General features: G+C 48.7%; 1 protein-coding gene across 4 annotated transcripts in view; it reads right to left on the bottom strand.

The window, feature by feature from the left end:
- Positions 1-16,918, bottom strand: part of MCFD2 (multiple coagulation factor deficiency 2, ER cargo receptor complex subunit) — a 315,293-nt gene that overhangs the window by 275,016 nt on the left and 23,359 nt on the right. Inside the window, exon 2 of one of the 4 annotated variants that reach the window (XM_069608427.1) lies at positions 16,064-16,142. The exons of the other annotated variants lie outside the window; for them this stretch is intronic. The gene's annotated coding sequence lies outside the window, so the exon portion shown is untranslated. The remainder of the gene's footprint in view (positions 1-16,063; positions 16,143-16,918) is intronic. 4 annotated transcript variants of the gene reach the window in all.

The raw sequence follows: 16,918 nt of genomic DNA, 5'->3' as shown, positions 1-16,918 counted from the left end.
ACAGGATTACTATGGAAATATGGGTCAGGGATGCAGTAATGTGGTCTATGCTCCCAGGAGATTGCCTTAATATTTTAGGCCTTCCATGCAAGTTTTAGTCTGCCTGTAGGGCCATAATTCAGATTTTATACTGGGGAATGGTGTAGTACTCAATCCACTGGCCAATTTTGGGCCATACGAGTCAGTGTGACTAGGAAATCCTTTTGGCCCAGAAATTGGCCAATTAGGCAGAAACCACGTAATTCCCCCAATATCACTACACTGGCTGCAGGGATGTCTGCGTGGCACTCCCATGATGCAGTACAGTGCTCCCTCTCATTAAGTGGTGCAGCGTTGAGTGCCCTGGTACCAGCACTGCTCCTCACAGTGTCCAGGCCGCACCTGGCTGATGCGGTTGGGGCACTCCGAATCACCTGTGGCCTCTCCTCACATTATTGTGACGAGGGGGGACGACGTTGGACACCGGCGCGGCGCCTTAAGCTTCACTTGGCCGCACCTGGCAGAAGCAACCCAGTTTCTTCAACTTTACGGCCATTCGCTTGCGTTACATGGCCACGCCACGAACAGTGGGCCAGCTGGGATTTAAACCCTTCATTACATTGTGTGTGGTTGCAGGGAACTAGCTAGTTCTTAGAAACCACTCCAGGCAGATTGCCTCTTTTTTCCGCCCATATCCAACACCCCCAGTCGTACAGGGAGTTATGGGCCCTGAAGAACTCCCTCGCCCTGAGTCTACAAAGTTTAATTATACCACAGTCTTCACCAAATCAAGATAAAAATGGATGAGTATTTTTGCTAGTGGGGTCATTTTCACCCATTCCAGCCATCAGGATGATTAGTGTGTTTGGGTTAAGTAGTCATATTAAAAACATTCAAATATAATTACCTCTGACATATTGAGATTTGGCACGTTTTAGGTCCTGTAGCAAAATCCTTTATTGTACTGCCAGAAGTAGGAACAGGGAACTATAAAGACCCACTGTATAGCACAACCCTGGAGGTTGTGGATTCACCAAAGACCCAGATGCATCCAACCAGAGAGCATCCCTGCATAAACCACCTTAAGATGGATAACATAAACAGAGAGGGCATTTACAGTATAGTTCCAGGAAAGGAGAATTCTCAGGAGATAGCAGATCAAGGCAAAAGCGTCTAGCGTGTAACAAGCTAGGAACAACAGCTTTCCCTGCTCTTTCATAATCTAATCAGTACATCCAGTCGTGGAGCGGGAGTCTCATATGCGATGTGTCCCAAATGCAAGTAAGCGCTTGTGAACAATAGCAAAGTTACCAGCAAGCGCTTGTGGTCACAGAAGCCACCAGAGGACACATGTGCAGCACATTAAGATGCTTCTGGAAATACAATTACAGCAGATCAGTGCAGCAGTCCAGTGCTAGTCTGATTAGCTGTCACAACCAATGGTCACAATTTCTAGTCTGATTAGCTGTCACAACCAATGGTCACAATTCCAAGAGGTTACCCGTCACAAGATGGCCCTCGGCTCACCGGCACATCACCAAGCGCATCCTCGAAAACAGAATAGTAACAAGGCTGAATCACCTAGCCAACCCAATTTGACAACCTCAGGCGAATATGGAAGCTGACCCATCAAATGGAAAACTTATTGTAGGAAATTTGAAACAACCCCACAGTATAGAGACAATAAAATTAGTGTTTAGGGCAGCAGGTGATGTTTTCCATGGGAATAGCAGTAGGATAAGAGATCAAGTAGCCGAGCCAGAGAGTGCAGTCCCTGAGAGAGGTCAGGGACCAAGGAGATCTCGGTGCAAGAAGCCTACTTGGTGCTCTAGCCCAGACACTGGCCAAACACAGAAGCCATTAAAATGGAGGAGAGTTTTAGCCGTGACCCTGGTGGGAAGCCTGGAAACATCCAGACACTTAACAAGGAGCACGGATGGATTGAGACATGGCTCAAGTGCAGAAAGGGGACTCTTGGCTGGGGAGCGGTGTGCCCAAATTGCTGCAGGCTGAAAGGGATCCACATTGGGCAGAAAGGGCATGAAAATCCTACCTATAGGGCAAGAGGAAAAAAAAAAAAAAAAAAAGAAAAACACACAGTCTAAGCTAAGAAGACCAGAATGGTTTGTCATTTCCTGGGTGAAACAAGAAATGCCAAGAAAAATAAAAATGAAAAAAAAGAAGTTGGTGCTCTGCCAACACAGAGGGCCCGGAAAGGCGCAGACAGGGCAAGACAACCATGCACTTATTTTTATAATTATTATTTTTTTTTAAATAGCTCTCCCCAACATTGTTATTCTTGGCTTTCATTTTTATGTTGTACTCCAGGGCATGCAGGAGTGTCCCTCAACCTTACCTCGATCCACAGGCCTTAGTAATGAGGCCAATTCTTGGGACAAAAGGTGAGACTAACCAAGCAAACCTAGTTGTGCGAAGGAGTATATTGCTCCCCGAACCGTTACCATTAGAGTAAAACCAACATGAAGTGGGAAAATGGGAGAACACCCTCCCCCCATTCTCATCCAAACCATGGCCCAGGGGATCACGGCCCAAGCACCCCCTCGCGAGAGGCGTTTGAGCAATTCATCCTCTGTGTCCACGGCCCACACGCCCGAGGAGCCTGCCCACTAACACGTCCTGGTCAAGCCTACGCCTGCCTCATGGACCAGCTAGATTAGACAGCAACCACGAAACATCAACATCGTTAGAGATGCCATGACGACATAGACAACCGACAAGAACACATGTGCCACCATGCACACTGGTCACTCACACATCAACCTACACTAAGAACATACTCAGTGCTATGACGTAGGGGACTGGCATACCCCCGGACATACCTCATTATTTTTCACATAGGCCTTCTACAGCACCGCAGAAACGCAAGAAGCCTGAAGAGCGCGTGTATACGCTTGCAGATGCTTTCTCGCTACCCTATTGCTGCTTGTGACACTCTGTCGTCCCGCGACACCCATATTATGGATTATGTACCACCAACCAGAAACTCGGCCAAAGTAGGCTGCAAGCAAGAGTCCCCAAGCAGGAGCCTCTCGCACGAAAATACTCGCAAGACGAAAAAGCAAAGCAGTGACCATGCAGAACGAGCCCCAGCGAGAGCCCACAGCCAAGGCCGCGATGTTGCAACCCACATGCCGCCCTGCCACCCACAAGCGCCCCTCAGAGCCGGAATACAAATCAAATGCTCATAATTCTGCTCCAGCTACGGTCTCTCCACACGTGACCAAGCCGCACTGACAAAATGCCAGGCTCATGAGACAGAAAGTCGCCGGGTCCCACGTCTGGGACACAGGTTGCAACAGTGAAGCGATAAGTTGGACACCTACACCGATGGGAAAGTCATGATCATCAGCCACTAGCAAGACGTGTCCATTGTCCACCTCTAACACATAGTTGCCAGCACCAGGTACATCGCGAGCTGGGAACGACGATGGTCCCAGGCTTGGGGGCTCCCGATGAAACCAATCAGAATACGAGGGGCCCCTCACTGATGCCATTATAGTTAGCCAATCACCAAGTGTCCCCTTGTAACTAATTTGTTGTAGCAAGTGTTAGGGACAGCCCAAGTGTACCACCTGACCCGTCCTCATCCACTAATATTCCCTCCTATAGGTAGCTATACTAACCCTACCACTCGGGGAGCCAACCCGAAGTGGCGTTAAGTTTCGTGACGATTTTCCCAGGTGACGCGAGTAGCGCGTCATACTACGGTAAAAAGGGCCTGCGAGCCCCTGCAACAGCGAGAGCGTCACCCCAGATGCATACGGGCCAAGAACAATCCCTGCCGTTGCTATAATAAAACAGCCGCTCGTGTGTGTGCCTCATACTCCTTTTGGGACACGGGAGGTGTTGGGGCCTCCCCAGCCGCGGAGGTCCACGGATGGCCCTGCTGGCCCCCAGGAAATCACCCCGACAAACAATCCCAATATTGTGAAGATATTAAGGTATCTTCACATTGGCCTCAATGGGTGACACTAACAAACAAGAACGTGTGTGGAGAATTCCATGGAAGGGAATTGTTAGAGTAGTCGTTGCATTCACTTATTACATGGAGATGTCCTAGGCAAGCACAGGTAAAGAGGCGACACATGGGGCTTGATCAAAACACCAGAACAGACACAGCACCTGAAAAGAGAACAGGCAGCCTTGCAAGGAAATTCATTACTGTGGGATCTCCATTTGTGTCCAGGAACTAGGATGGAAAAACATGTTGAGCTGATTGATCTTATGAAAATGGGGCCCTTTGGTTGAGGTGGTGGCGAGATCTAAGGTAAGCACTAAGTTTTGAAACAGGGAAGATAAAAAAAATATATAAGAAAATAAAACTAGAACCCGAAAGTCACAGTATAGTAGTACAACCAAAGCAACAGCACACGTTCACACTACCTTATCCTTGTGGTTTTAGGCATGGGTAGGCGCTAATAAATATGCAGGCTAATTTGCAGGTGTAATTTGTGTAATGTTCAAGTTAGGCATAGATATAGTTTTAAATTACTAACAGACTTGGTATTCACAAAGAAACGTATCTAACATAGGAAAAATGTACGTGTTGCAAAGGAGTTGACAAAGAAAGCGCAGAGATAGATTGGTGGCCAATTCCACAGATAAGTGGCACGGCTGCCTGTTTTGTGCCCGAAAGTTATAGAAACACTCCCAACACAAAACAGACTAACATACGAAATATTGTCAAAGCCAAAGGTTTTGACTTTTGGTTTAGGACTGGGACCGCCTATTGCCAAACACTGCCATAATGGAACCGACCACAGTATAGCAACACCTGGAAATGGTGGAGTACTAGTATACGAGTGCCTGGTAAACTTTTATCCAAGACCTATACACAAAACAAAACGGTGTGCTTTCCCGTGGCTGGTTAAAGGACTTTAAAGCAAGGAACAGACGCAAGAATGCCCACAATACTTGTATATCAAGTGGATAAAGCCACACTTACACATTTTATTACACCTTGATCGCATTTACAGATAGATGTACAGTTGCAATTATTCATTCTCAGAAGAGGACTATTTTGGGCGAGGATTAGCAGGAGGTGGGCAATAATGGACATGGGCAGTTGATGCAGTAAATATCCCAAACAACCACAAGCTGCATTTCTCCCTTCACATCCCACCTCCCTCCTATCTGTATTCCATTGCATTACTCTGCTTATAGGAGTCATGGGCTAGCATTTTTTTAGCGCCTACTGCCATAGTTCATGCATTGAAGTGCTTTTGCCTGTCAATGAGGCAAGGGGAGGGAGGAAGTATGATCAAACATTCAGTAGTGATAGGGAGGAGCAAAGTCGGGTAGATAGTTGGGATGAGAGCGAGGGATCAACACGGACAGCACTCCCCCCATTCCCCATCCCCATTCCCTGCAGAGTCCCACAAGGGTCCTGTGTTTCCCCATCCTTAGATAAAACTTGCACCAAATCCCTCCCGACCTCCTAAACTCCCTGGGTATTTTGTGCACCAACTATGCTGACGATACCCAAATCCTCATCTCACTATCTGGTTCCCACCCAGAGCACAACCCGATCATAAAGAAAAGCTACCATCCAAACCTGGATGGCAACCAACCACAACGACAAGAAAACAGAGATTGTACTTGTGGGTTCACCCTCCCCGCTTGAAAAGCTAGGAGGGGAATTCACTTCCTTCCTCAATGATAACCAGATTCCAATAGCCACCTCAGTATAAAACCTTGGGGGTCGGGGGAGGGAAAGGGCGGGGGGGGGGGAGGGAGGGAGGGTGAATTTCCCTTGATGCCACACTCCCTCACCAAGCAAGTGAACGCAATCGCTTCTTCGGAAGCTCACACAACAAAGAGAAACTCATGATGCAACCAGACACTTCCTCTCCCCAGCAAGCTGCCTAACCGTTGCAAGAGAAATCATTGGCGCAAGACTATTGCAACGTCCTCCTCGCTGGTACCTCGCAACGTAATCTAGATAAACTCCAGGTCATACAAAACAATTCTCTTTGAACAGCTCTGAATATAACCGAAGGAGATCAAATCTCTGATACCAGGAAAAAAGTCCACTGGCTACCCATCCAGGAACGGATCATATTTAAAACACGCTCTATCATGCACAACTGCCTCTCTAACTCTGCCCCCACAATACTTCTGCCAGAAGATTGGAAGAGCCACGTCCACAAGACCAGTAAGGACAAGGTATGCCAACCAAAAGCTGACAAACAAAAAAGGTAAAGAGCAGCAGGTTCCAGTTTTCCAGCAATCGTAGCAAAACACTGGAATGCCCTTAAAACCTGACTTTTCGCCCAACAGATGTACCCCTGTACAGCTTCATCAATCTCAAATCACGTCAATATGTTTAAGTGTAATCGGTTGCAACAGCACCCTGATGCCCTTGGGCGCTTTACAAACATAAAAATTAAAAATGGATAAGGTACTCAGGAAGGCATGAGAAGGGAAAAGTTGAAAGAGCTATGTGCACAATTGAAATTAATTCATCGAGGGACTGAACTGTAATCTGAAGGCCCCAGCACCGAAAGAAGTGATAACTAGTGAAGATGTGCTTGCTGCGCCAGGGGGTATGTCTGAAATTCACTCGCTGCTCAACTGCATGGTGAGTTGGGGCATGTTGCCATGCCCAAGGAAACACAGGTGGCAAAGCCCTTACTTCACTAGACCACCCAACAACATTTGGAAGAGGTTGTACAACAGAAATCCAATTTTTGGCAATTTTGCAACAGCTTCCTGAAAAGCGCGCAAATGATACCTCAAATGTTTTGGTTTCCTCATTGGTTTATGTCATGGTTACCAAAACCCTAGGCTTGTTCGCAACATGTTTAAGAACAGCAAGCTGGTCAATGGCTTAGCCATGGTCAGACTTCTGAGGCCTCCACAGTGTCATGGTGAGCCAGGGCATGTAGAAGACATATCCAAGAAAACACAGCATGCAAAGCTACTCTTGGGACAAGTAAAGCTACTCAATTCACTGTCCTAGGCCACGAATGGAAGTGTTCTAGATGGCGGTGCAGCTCTCTTTTGGTTTGGAGAACAGACCCATGGGATACCCTTATGGCACCCATTGTGGGGGTACAACCCTGTGCCCCTAGTGTACAACCCTCTGCCCCTAGTGGATGTTTTTTGGAACCTGTGTGTGACCCACAGAGCAGGGTACGGGCTGGTGGCAGCTCCGTGCTGAAATGACTGGTGCCCTGAGAGTCCTCCATTTTGGGATGCCCAGGCCCTGTCATTGGAATCGATAGATTCCTGATGGAGACAAAATGGCCCCCATGGCCTCTTGCCTTACATCACCCGTTACCTTGATCTTCCCGAAGTTCCGGGAAGCCCTGCCGCTGTCCGTTCCCCCTGACTGGCTGTTGGGTGGAAGTTCCATATATGGTAGTGTGGGGAGTGCCGACCAGATTGGCTGGAGCCTTCTCAACTACCGTATGTTGTGGGTACGCCTGTGGGTGGGACCTGGGTGAATGGAGTGTGTGACGAATACGCATTCTATGTTGTGGGCGTGTAGTATCTGGTGTTTGACACAATGACTGAGACAGCCCTGCCCGAAACCAGTATGAATGCAGTGTGGAGTGTTGAATGGCTGTGTACTTGTCCCAATACACATAACTTGTGAGTGTCTGGAGAGAAGTGAATTGCCTGAATGCACGGTGTGCCTGATTGGCTGCCTGGCTGCCTGCCTGCCTGAATGCCCCTACTCGTGATTGGATGCTTGAGTGTGACCCAGCGGAATGAATGGGAGATCAGCAGTATATCTGGGGACCTCTCACTGCTAGGAATTGTGTTCAGAAGCTGAAGTCCACTAAGATGAGTAACTGGAGTAACTGAAGCTTAACCTTGACGCCCTGCTGGAAGAGAAGAATTGCTGTTGCTCTCCAAGAACTGACCCAGAGAGGACCTGGAAAGGCGCTCCCTTCCCGAGCTACGAGGGACCATTGTGCACCAGCTGATCTTTGCCAAAGCTCCCTGGTAGACAGACGTTCGACAGGCTGCCGACCCGAGACGGGGATTGCTGCGGAACTCCAGGAGAAGCGCTCGGACTGTTGTCCGCTACTGTCGATGTCCGCCACTGTCGATGACCGCCGTCACCGACCGGAGCCGATGTGCTCCCATTTGCCTAAGAACTTTCGAATCCAAGGACGCTCTAGTCTGCATCGTCGCCGCTGTATCCTGCTGGAGAAGGCCTGATCGTCGACGTGCGAGTATCCACCGGTGGGTTTCCCGCCACCCAAAGACTAGAGACCAGAGAGACGCCGGCGACTCGACGCCCTTGCTGGGCAACAGTTCTTTAAACTCTTTGCAGTCCAGAACTAATCGACACTAAGGTGCCCCGCACGCCTATTCCTTGCAGGTGTTCTGACTTGAGTGTCGTGTAGACCGATGAGACCTCCGTCCCCAAGTGACGCACAGGGGAACTAATAGAAACCCGCTGTACGACCCTTGAGGCCACAGGTGAGAGATGTCTTCTCAGATCCACGGAGCCTCTTGGAACACCGATGCTGCTGTCAAGAGGGAATGAGGTTAAGTACCAGGCAAGCACAATACAATGAGGTAAACGAAAGTAACTAAAGTGTCTTACCTATCTGGTGTAAGGGAGACCCAGGTAACCTAGTAGGGAGGTTTGAGGCTCATTAGATGCGGCGGTCCCTGGAATGGTAGAACCGCAGGTTAGCGTGGATGAAGAGTAGCCACCTGTGGGAGTCAGGGCTTGACTTGAATCCCCAGTAGGGAAAAGGCGTAGAAGATCAGCAAGGTACCAAGGGATGATCCAAAGACAAGTCGAGGTGCAGTCCAAATATCCGGCAACAGGTAAACAGTTCCAAGCAAAAGTACCAAGGGGTGTCCAAGGGAGTCCGAGATAGAGTTCCGTGATCAAGGTAACAAGGAGCAAGTTGTAACGCCAAACAGTGTCCGAAGCCAGCTGAGAAGCAATGAGCGTTCTGTCTCTCAGACCTTTATACTGATCGCCCCTGGGTCATGTGACTTCTCTGGATCATGTGACGTCCACCAAGATCACATGGGGAACGCCGTAGTGTATCACGTGACCGGCGTGAAGACGTAAGGCCGCCCTTTCTGCTATACGTTCTCCAAGGCAGTTGCCAATGCAGAAAGGGTTGCAATCGAGCCCGTACACTGGTACGGAGTTTTCGGTTCTGTGGGTTCACCGAATCACTTGAGCCTCGAAGCTTGGGAGGAGATGTTGGGGGAATGTGAGCAGTGTTCTGATGTGTCGTGGCCTGGTGTGCAGAGGATCGCCTAACATAGCCCCCCCCCCCCCCCAACGGCCCACGACCCCGTGGGCAGGACGGATGATCCCTATGGAAGCGGGCTACCAACCGCGGGGCGTTCAAATCAGATGCGGAAACCCACGAACGCTCCTCCGGGCCGTAACCCGTCCAATCCACCAGATACTGGAGCCTACCCCTAAACCATCTAGAACCCAAAATGGCCGACACCTCAAAAACATCAGGAGAGGTCAAGGACACCGGCGCAACAGGGGTACGAAGACGGACTGAGTCAGGACAGGGCTTGAGGAGGGAGACATGAAACACAGGATGGATACGCCAAGAGCTGGGGAGTACTAGACGGAAAGCCACCGGATTAACAACCTGTGAGATCACATACGGCCCGACAAAGCGAGGCAGCAACTTCCGGCAACCCACTAGGCGAAGATGTCGGGAAGATAACCAGACCCTAGAACCCACCACCAGAGGGGGAGCAGCACGACGTTTGCCATCCACACGGGCCTTCATAGAGGCCTTTGCTTCAGTGAGATGAACCACTGTACTCGCATGAATAGCAGAAAGATCCTAAGACATGTCGTGGCCGCAGGATTCGAAGAACCAGAGGCATCAGGGACCGGCAAAACCTTGGGATGTTGACCATAGAGGGCGTAAAAAGGAGAATAACCAGTAGCTGAATGAGCCGCATTGTTATACGCGAACTCCGCAAGCCGCAAAACGGCCAACCAAGAGGACTGATGTTGCAATATGAGGCAACGAAGGTACTGTTCCATCGATTGATTCGTCCTTTCGGTCTGACCATCGGTCTCCGGATGATAGGCCGAAGAATACCTCGTATCAATGCCCAATAGTTTCGTCAAGGATCTCCAAAACCGAGAGGTGAACTGTGAACCACGATCGGAAACAATGACCGAAGGGAGGCCGAATAGCATAAACACATGTTCAAAAAACAAGTCCGCCAAGACAGGGGCCGAAGGGATACCTTTACAAGGAACAAAACGGGCCATTTTTGTGAACGTGTCCACCACTACCCAGATGGTATCGAAGCCTTTCGACTTGGGGAGATCGGTAACGAAATCCATTGTCAATGTATGCCAGGGCCTGGGAGGTACCGGAAGCGGAAGCAACAACCCAACCGGTCGACCCCTTTGATGTTTAGCCTGGGCACATACCGCACAAGATCTGACATAACACTCCACATCGCGCTTCATAGAAGGCCACCAACACCAACGCTTGAGAAGATCTAAAGTGCGCTCTTGTCCGGGATGGGCATTAAAGGGAGCGTCATGAGACCACTCAAGGGCTAGATTACGTGTATCAGGTGTAGGAAGGAACAGGCGTTCATGTACGAAAGGTAAACCATCAGAATATACTGGATCCCATTCTCGTAACTGGTCAGAATGATTGCTAGTCCAGGACCGAACCGAATCTAATAGTGACAATGAGGGTGTACAGAGACAAATCACATGACTTTTACCGAGAACAGTGTCGGGGAATGTAGGCAACTGGACCCCCCCCCCCGGGGAACGTGACAAGGCATCCGCCTTCCCATGTGAAGTGCCAGGACGGTGCATGATATGGAAATCAAAGGCGGAAAAGAAAAGATGCCATTGGACCTGTCTGCTATTGATGCATTTCAAAGAAGCCAGATCCTGTAGGTTCCGATGATCTGAGTATACCGTGATGGGATGTTTAGCCCCCAGAAGATGATGACGCCAGACACGGAAAGCATCCATGACAGCCAAGAGTTCTTTCTCCGTAACGTTATAATGAGACTCAGTACTGGAAAACTTACGGGAATGATATGCAACTGGATGTAATTTGCCTGTATTTGGACATGTTTGTGACAGTACCGCACCGAGGGCAAAGGAAGAGGCATCCGCCTCTACTATGAACGGAAGATCAGGATTTGGATGTTGGAGTACCGGTGCGGTAGTAAAGGCGGTTTTCAAAGCCTCAAAAGCCTCCTGCTGTTCTCTCTGCCATTGATATGGTACCTGAGGACTAGTCAGGGCCGTAAGCGGGGCTACAATTGTGGAAAAGGAAGCAATGAAACGTCTGTAAAAGCTGGCGAATCCTAAAAAAGCCTGCAAGGATTTGAGTGTTTGAGGTACTGGCCAATCTAATACTGCTTTGACCTTAGATTCGTTCATGGATAACGCCCCAGGGGTGATGTGAAAACCCAAAAACTCAACAGTAGTTTTATGGAACTGACATTTCTCAGGTTTGGCAAATAAGGAATGTTCTCTCAAACGGGTTAATACTTCTCGGACATGCTTTACATGTTCATCAAGATCACGAGAAAAAATTAAGATGTCGTCCAAGTACACAACCATGTAAACATCCAGAATATCCCTGAATATGTCATTCATGAATCGTTGGAATGTGGCCGGGGCGTTACATAGGCCAAAGGGCATGACTAGATATTCGTACAAACCATAACGAGTACAGAAAGCGGTCTTCCACTCGTCTCCCTCGCGGACGCGTACTAAGTTGTATGCGCCGCGTAGGTCAAGCTTAGTGAAAACGGAAGCATGTGTTAAATGATCTAGAAGTGGAGTGATTAACGGGATGGGATACCTATCCTTTTTAGTGATAGCGTTAAGACGCCGATAATCTACACAAGGACGTAAATCCCCCTCCTTCTTGGGTACAAAGAAGATAGGACTTGCCGCGGGTGAAGTGGAGGGGCGGATGTGTCCTAATCGTAAGGCGTTCTGTACATAGTCTTTCAATGCCAGTTCCTCCGAAGGGGACAAAGAATAGATCCTGCCCGAAGGAATATTGGAATCGGGAAGCAATTCGATTGGGCAGTCATACGGTCTGTGTGGAGGAAGTACCTCAGACGAGCCCCGATCGAACACTGATTCGAATGCTCTGTATTCTGGCGGAATCCCAGATACCAACCCCCCAACAGTATGTGTATGCACAAGCTCTGGATCGTCGACAGTCAGTGTGAGTTGGGCTAAGGCCCCCAAGGCTCGAGAAGGTGTGTCAGGGGCTTGATGGACCGGGAGACAATAATTCTGACAGATTTCAGACTCAAAGATTACAGTGCCTGACTGCCAATTGATCAATGGATTATGTTCACGTAACCATGGAATCCCTAGTATGATACCAAATTGGGGTGTGGTGATCAAATCAAAACTCAGGGTTTCTGTGTGTACTTCTTGTATGTTTAACAAGAGGGGTGCAGTTTGGTGTCTAACAGGACCGGAAACCAGTGCAGAGCCGTCTACGGCTTGGACATGTTCCGGTCGTGTTTTTACCACTAAAGGTAGGTTGAGGGAATGGGCCAAATCAATATCTATGTAATTACCAGTGGCACCTGAATCAATAATGATATTGACTGCATGAAGAAGGCCTGTAGAGGGACATAGGGTAGCCTTTACAGAAATGGGTTGAACACGAGTAAAGGCAAGGGAGGTACCCGGAGAAGATGACGGAACACTCGACCTGTTCTCCGGTTCTAAGGTCGAGCCGTCCGAAAAACCTGACTCTTCCTGGGCCGTCGAGGACACTCTTTCACGAAATGTCCAGTGGTGCCACAATAAAAGCATGCATTATCCACCCTTCTACGTTCTCTCTCAGATGTTGTAATAGGACTACGTAACCCTCCCACTTGCATAGGTTCTTCAGTACTGGAAGCAAGAGTGCTAACAAGAGTGGGAGAGGAAGAGGCCCCCAATTCAGCTCTACGCTCCGATCGTCGTGCATCTACCTGCAAGACCAGATCAACCAATTCTTGATACTGGGTAGGCATAGAAGGGATCACTGCTAATGCATCTTTCATGGTATTACTCAACCCCCTATAGAAGACCACCGCCCTCTTGTTTTCTGGCCATGATGTTTCCGCAACTAGCTGATTGAACCGGGTGATGTAATCTATCAGAGTCCTTTTACCCTGAGTCAATGCCAACAACTCCAAATCCCTAGACTGTGCCTTGTGTCGGGTATCGAATACTCGGGACATTTCTAGGACCAACAAATCAAAGTCATAAAGAACTGGGCTATTGTTCTCTAACAGGGGATTAGCCCAAGCGGCTGCTGTTCCGGCCAAATGGGAAAGGGCGAAGGCAGCTTTAGCAGTGGATATAGGAAAAGCCAAAGGTCTGCATAAGAAATGTAACTTGCACTGATTAATAAAGGTTCTGAACTTCTTGGGATCACCTTGATAGCGTTCAGGAGCAGCTAAGGGGGAAGGAGTTGGGAGTATCATCGGAGTTGGGACTATAGGAGCAGTAAAGGGAGGGGGTGTAGTGGAGGAGCTGGTATCTCCAAACTCAGGGTCTGCAGGAAGGGAATGTTGAACACTTTGTATGGAATCCAACCTTTGATGGATCACTGTGTTTGCAGCGGCCATATCTGCCCTTAATACTGTAATTGCCTGAACCAAAGCAGCTATGGGTTCATCCGTGGATCCCTGCATCGTCTAACACGACTTTACGGCTTCTCAGTCTGTTCTGACTTGAGTGTCGTGTAGACCGATGAGACCTCCGTCCCCAAGTGACGCACAGGGGAACTAATAGAAACCCGCTGTACGACCCTTGAGGCCACAGGTGAGAGATGTCTTCTCAGATCCACGGAGCCTCTTGGAACACCGATGCTGCTGTCAAGAGGGAATGAGGTTAAGTACCAGGCAAGCACAATACAATGAGGTAAACGAAAGTAACTAAAGTGTCTTACCTATCTGGTGTAAGGGAGACCCAGGTAACCTAGTAGGGAGGTTCGAGGCTCATTAGATGCGGCGGTCCCTGGAATGGTAGAACCGCAGGTTAGCGTGGATGAAGAGTAGCCACCTGTGGGAGTCAGGGCTTGACTTGAACCCCCAGTAGGGAAAAGGCGTAGAAGATCAGCAAGGTACCAAGGGATGATCCAAAGACAAGTCGAGGTGCAGTCCAAATATCCGGCAACAGGTAAACAGTTCCAAGCAAAAGTACCAAGGGGTGTCCGAGGGAGTCCGAGATAGAGTTCCGTGATCAAGGTAACAAGGAGCAAGTTGTAACGCCAAACAGTGTCCGAAGCCAGCTGAGAAGCAATGAGCGTTCTGTCTCTCAGACCTTTATACTGATCGCCCCTGGGTCATGTGACTTCTCTGGATCATGTGACGTCCACCAAGATCACATGGGGAACGCCGTAGTGTATCACGTGACCGGCGTGAAGACGTAAGGCCGCCCTTTCTGCTATACGTTCTCCAAGGCAGTTGCCAATGCAGAAAGGGTTGCAATCGAGCCCGTACACTGGTACGGAGTTTTCGGTTCTGTGGGTTCACCGAATCACTTGAGCCTCGAAGCTTGGGAGGAGATGTTGGGGGAATGTGAGCAGTGTTCTGATGTGTCGTGGCCTGGTGTGCAGAGGATCGCCTAACAGCAGGATGTTCACGCTTCCCCGTCAACGAGCACCGCTAGGAACGAACCTGCCACTTCACTGTCGTAGCTCGATCTGTTCTCCGTCGGACGTTCGACGACCCGTGACTCCCGCCTTAAAGGGAGGGCACTCATGAAGGGCTGTCAATTCCCCGACGAGAAACGTTGCAACGCCAGGTACTTTGGGGTTGCAGAACTATTGGGAAGGCTGTTGAGAACAATATATGGACTGGGCTTGGATCTTTCTTCTACAGGTTGCCCAGGTTGGGGGGAGGGGAGGGAAAGATCTCCACACAGAACTGTGTCTAATCGTACAGGGCCAGTATTCTGCCAATTGTTCAAACAGCTTGCTTTTCTTCCTCTCTCTGCTGCTGGTTTCTCTTTATGTGATCTGTGTGTCATTCTGACCGTATGCACTTTAATGAGATCTAATAACGTTTGTGGTACCACTTTAGAACTGTATATATTTACCATTGTTGATTTTCGGAGTACAAAGTGAGTTATTGTGATAGTGTACATGACCTGGAATATTAATTATATAAAGACTGTTTTAACTGATACATTGTGCGGACATTCCTTTGTGGGTGCTTGGGGACTACACTGTACTTAAGAACGAGCCTGCATCACCTCCCGAGAAGCTAGGCCTTGATTGCTCGACCATAGCTACCAAATAGAGAATCTTGGCAGGGGTCCTCTGTGCTTCTCCTCTACATTATAGAGCGCAGGAGTACATACCACACCCCGTATTATGCGTTTAGGTGTTTTAGTGGGGTCGGTATGAAAATATATATATGTTTTTTTTTTTAAAGGCTGCAGGGGGTTGGGGGGAGGGGGTGTCCCCCGCTCACTACAGTCAGTGGGGTTTGTGGGGGATACCTCTGCAGCTCTCCCGACAGAACAAAAAAATAAACGAGGGCTGCAGGATGTCCCCCGCAACATCCCGCTCACTATACTACACAGTATATCCTGCATGTTCGCATGGGAAATGTACTAACATTTTGCATTTGTGCATTTCCCATGCAAACCTTCCGTCACGGGAAAATCGGCTGCAGTGATTTCACGTAGATCTGTTTTTACAGCTTAAAAACATTACATGGCATAACATAATACAGTTTAGCATACCAAATCAAACTGAGTGTAGCACTACAGAAACAGGCATGGCATAGATAATGTAGCTCAGTGCCGGCATGTACCAAAACATGCCATTGCTAGGCATCCAAACTAAATGATGCGACAGAACAGAAAGAGCACCACAAAGGTAGTGTGTCGCACACAGAAACACACTCTCTCTCTGCTCCAGACTCACTGTTTTTTCTGGGTTCTGCTCTTGGGGTTAACTTGGAATTGACTTCTACCCTGCAAGAGTCCATGGGTGAGTAGAAGCTAAAATGCCCACTCAGCCCACACACTACTACAAACCAAGAGACAACACAATCATAAAGGTAAAACAGGCACAGTTAAGAGATATACCTCTTTTGCCTTTTGTGGCAAGGTGGGCTGAGGGAAGGCTGTACACTCCAGTGGGGTGGGAATATGGTTCAGCAGCAACCTAAACAGTGAAGTATAACAGTCCAAAATAAAGGCATATCCAATCAAGGTGCGATACAAATATATACTTTATCAAATACACCATGTACAATAATAACCAACTAGAAAACCCTGTAAAAATCCACCATTGTAGAAATAAAGAATATGAAAAGACGGAATAGATGCAGCACTCTGGGAAATGCTACAGGGGGGAAAAAGGCAAATAAGACCACAATGTTCAAAGGATATGTTCTGAAGGTTACAACAACAACAACAACAAAAACAAAAAAAAACAAATAAAAAGGGATAAATGTGACCCAACCAGTCTCTAGCACCCATGAAAAGACCACGTTTGCAGTTATGGTACCATTTTGCAGTTCTTGATCCGACAGCGTTGAATCAGACTTGTTACTATGGGCGCTGCGAGTCCCAAAACAGGGGCTGAGGAACAAGAAAAAGTAATTTTCTTGTGCTCCCAAACACTGGGGAGTCTGGCACACAATTGCAAGGGTCCTTCAACATGGTAGGTCCTGGATGCCACAGTGGCTGGCACACAGGCAGGTTCTTGCTACAGAAGTCAGTCCTCGGGCTGCTGCGAGTGCCACTACAGGGACTCGGGGACAAGATGGGTCCTTGTTCTCTGCTCCCAAACACGGTGGAGGATGGCAAAAAACTGCCAGAGTCCTCAAACACAGCTGAGGTCCTGGGTACCGCTATGGCTGACAGAGGCAGGTCCTTTTCCAGCAGCAGATCACCGCTAATGGTCTCTGGGGATAATTAGGGGGCAGAGCTCACCTC

Source organism: Ambystoma mexicanum, chromosome 4q (assembly GCF_040938575.1).
Source record: "Ambystoma mexicanum isolate Mex_15411 chromosome 4q, UKY_AmexF1_1, whole genome shotgun sequence".
In the NCBI taxonomy this organism is placed as follows: Eukaryota; Metazoa; Chordata; class Amphibia; order Caudata; family Ambystomatidae; genus Ambystoma; species Ambystoma mexicanum.
This window is presented reverse-complemented; position numbering and strand designations above follow the sequence as displayed.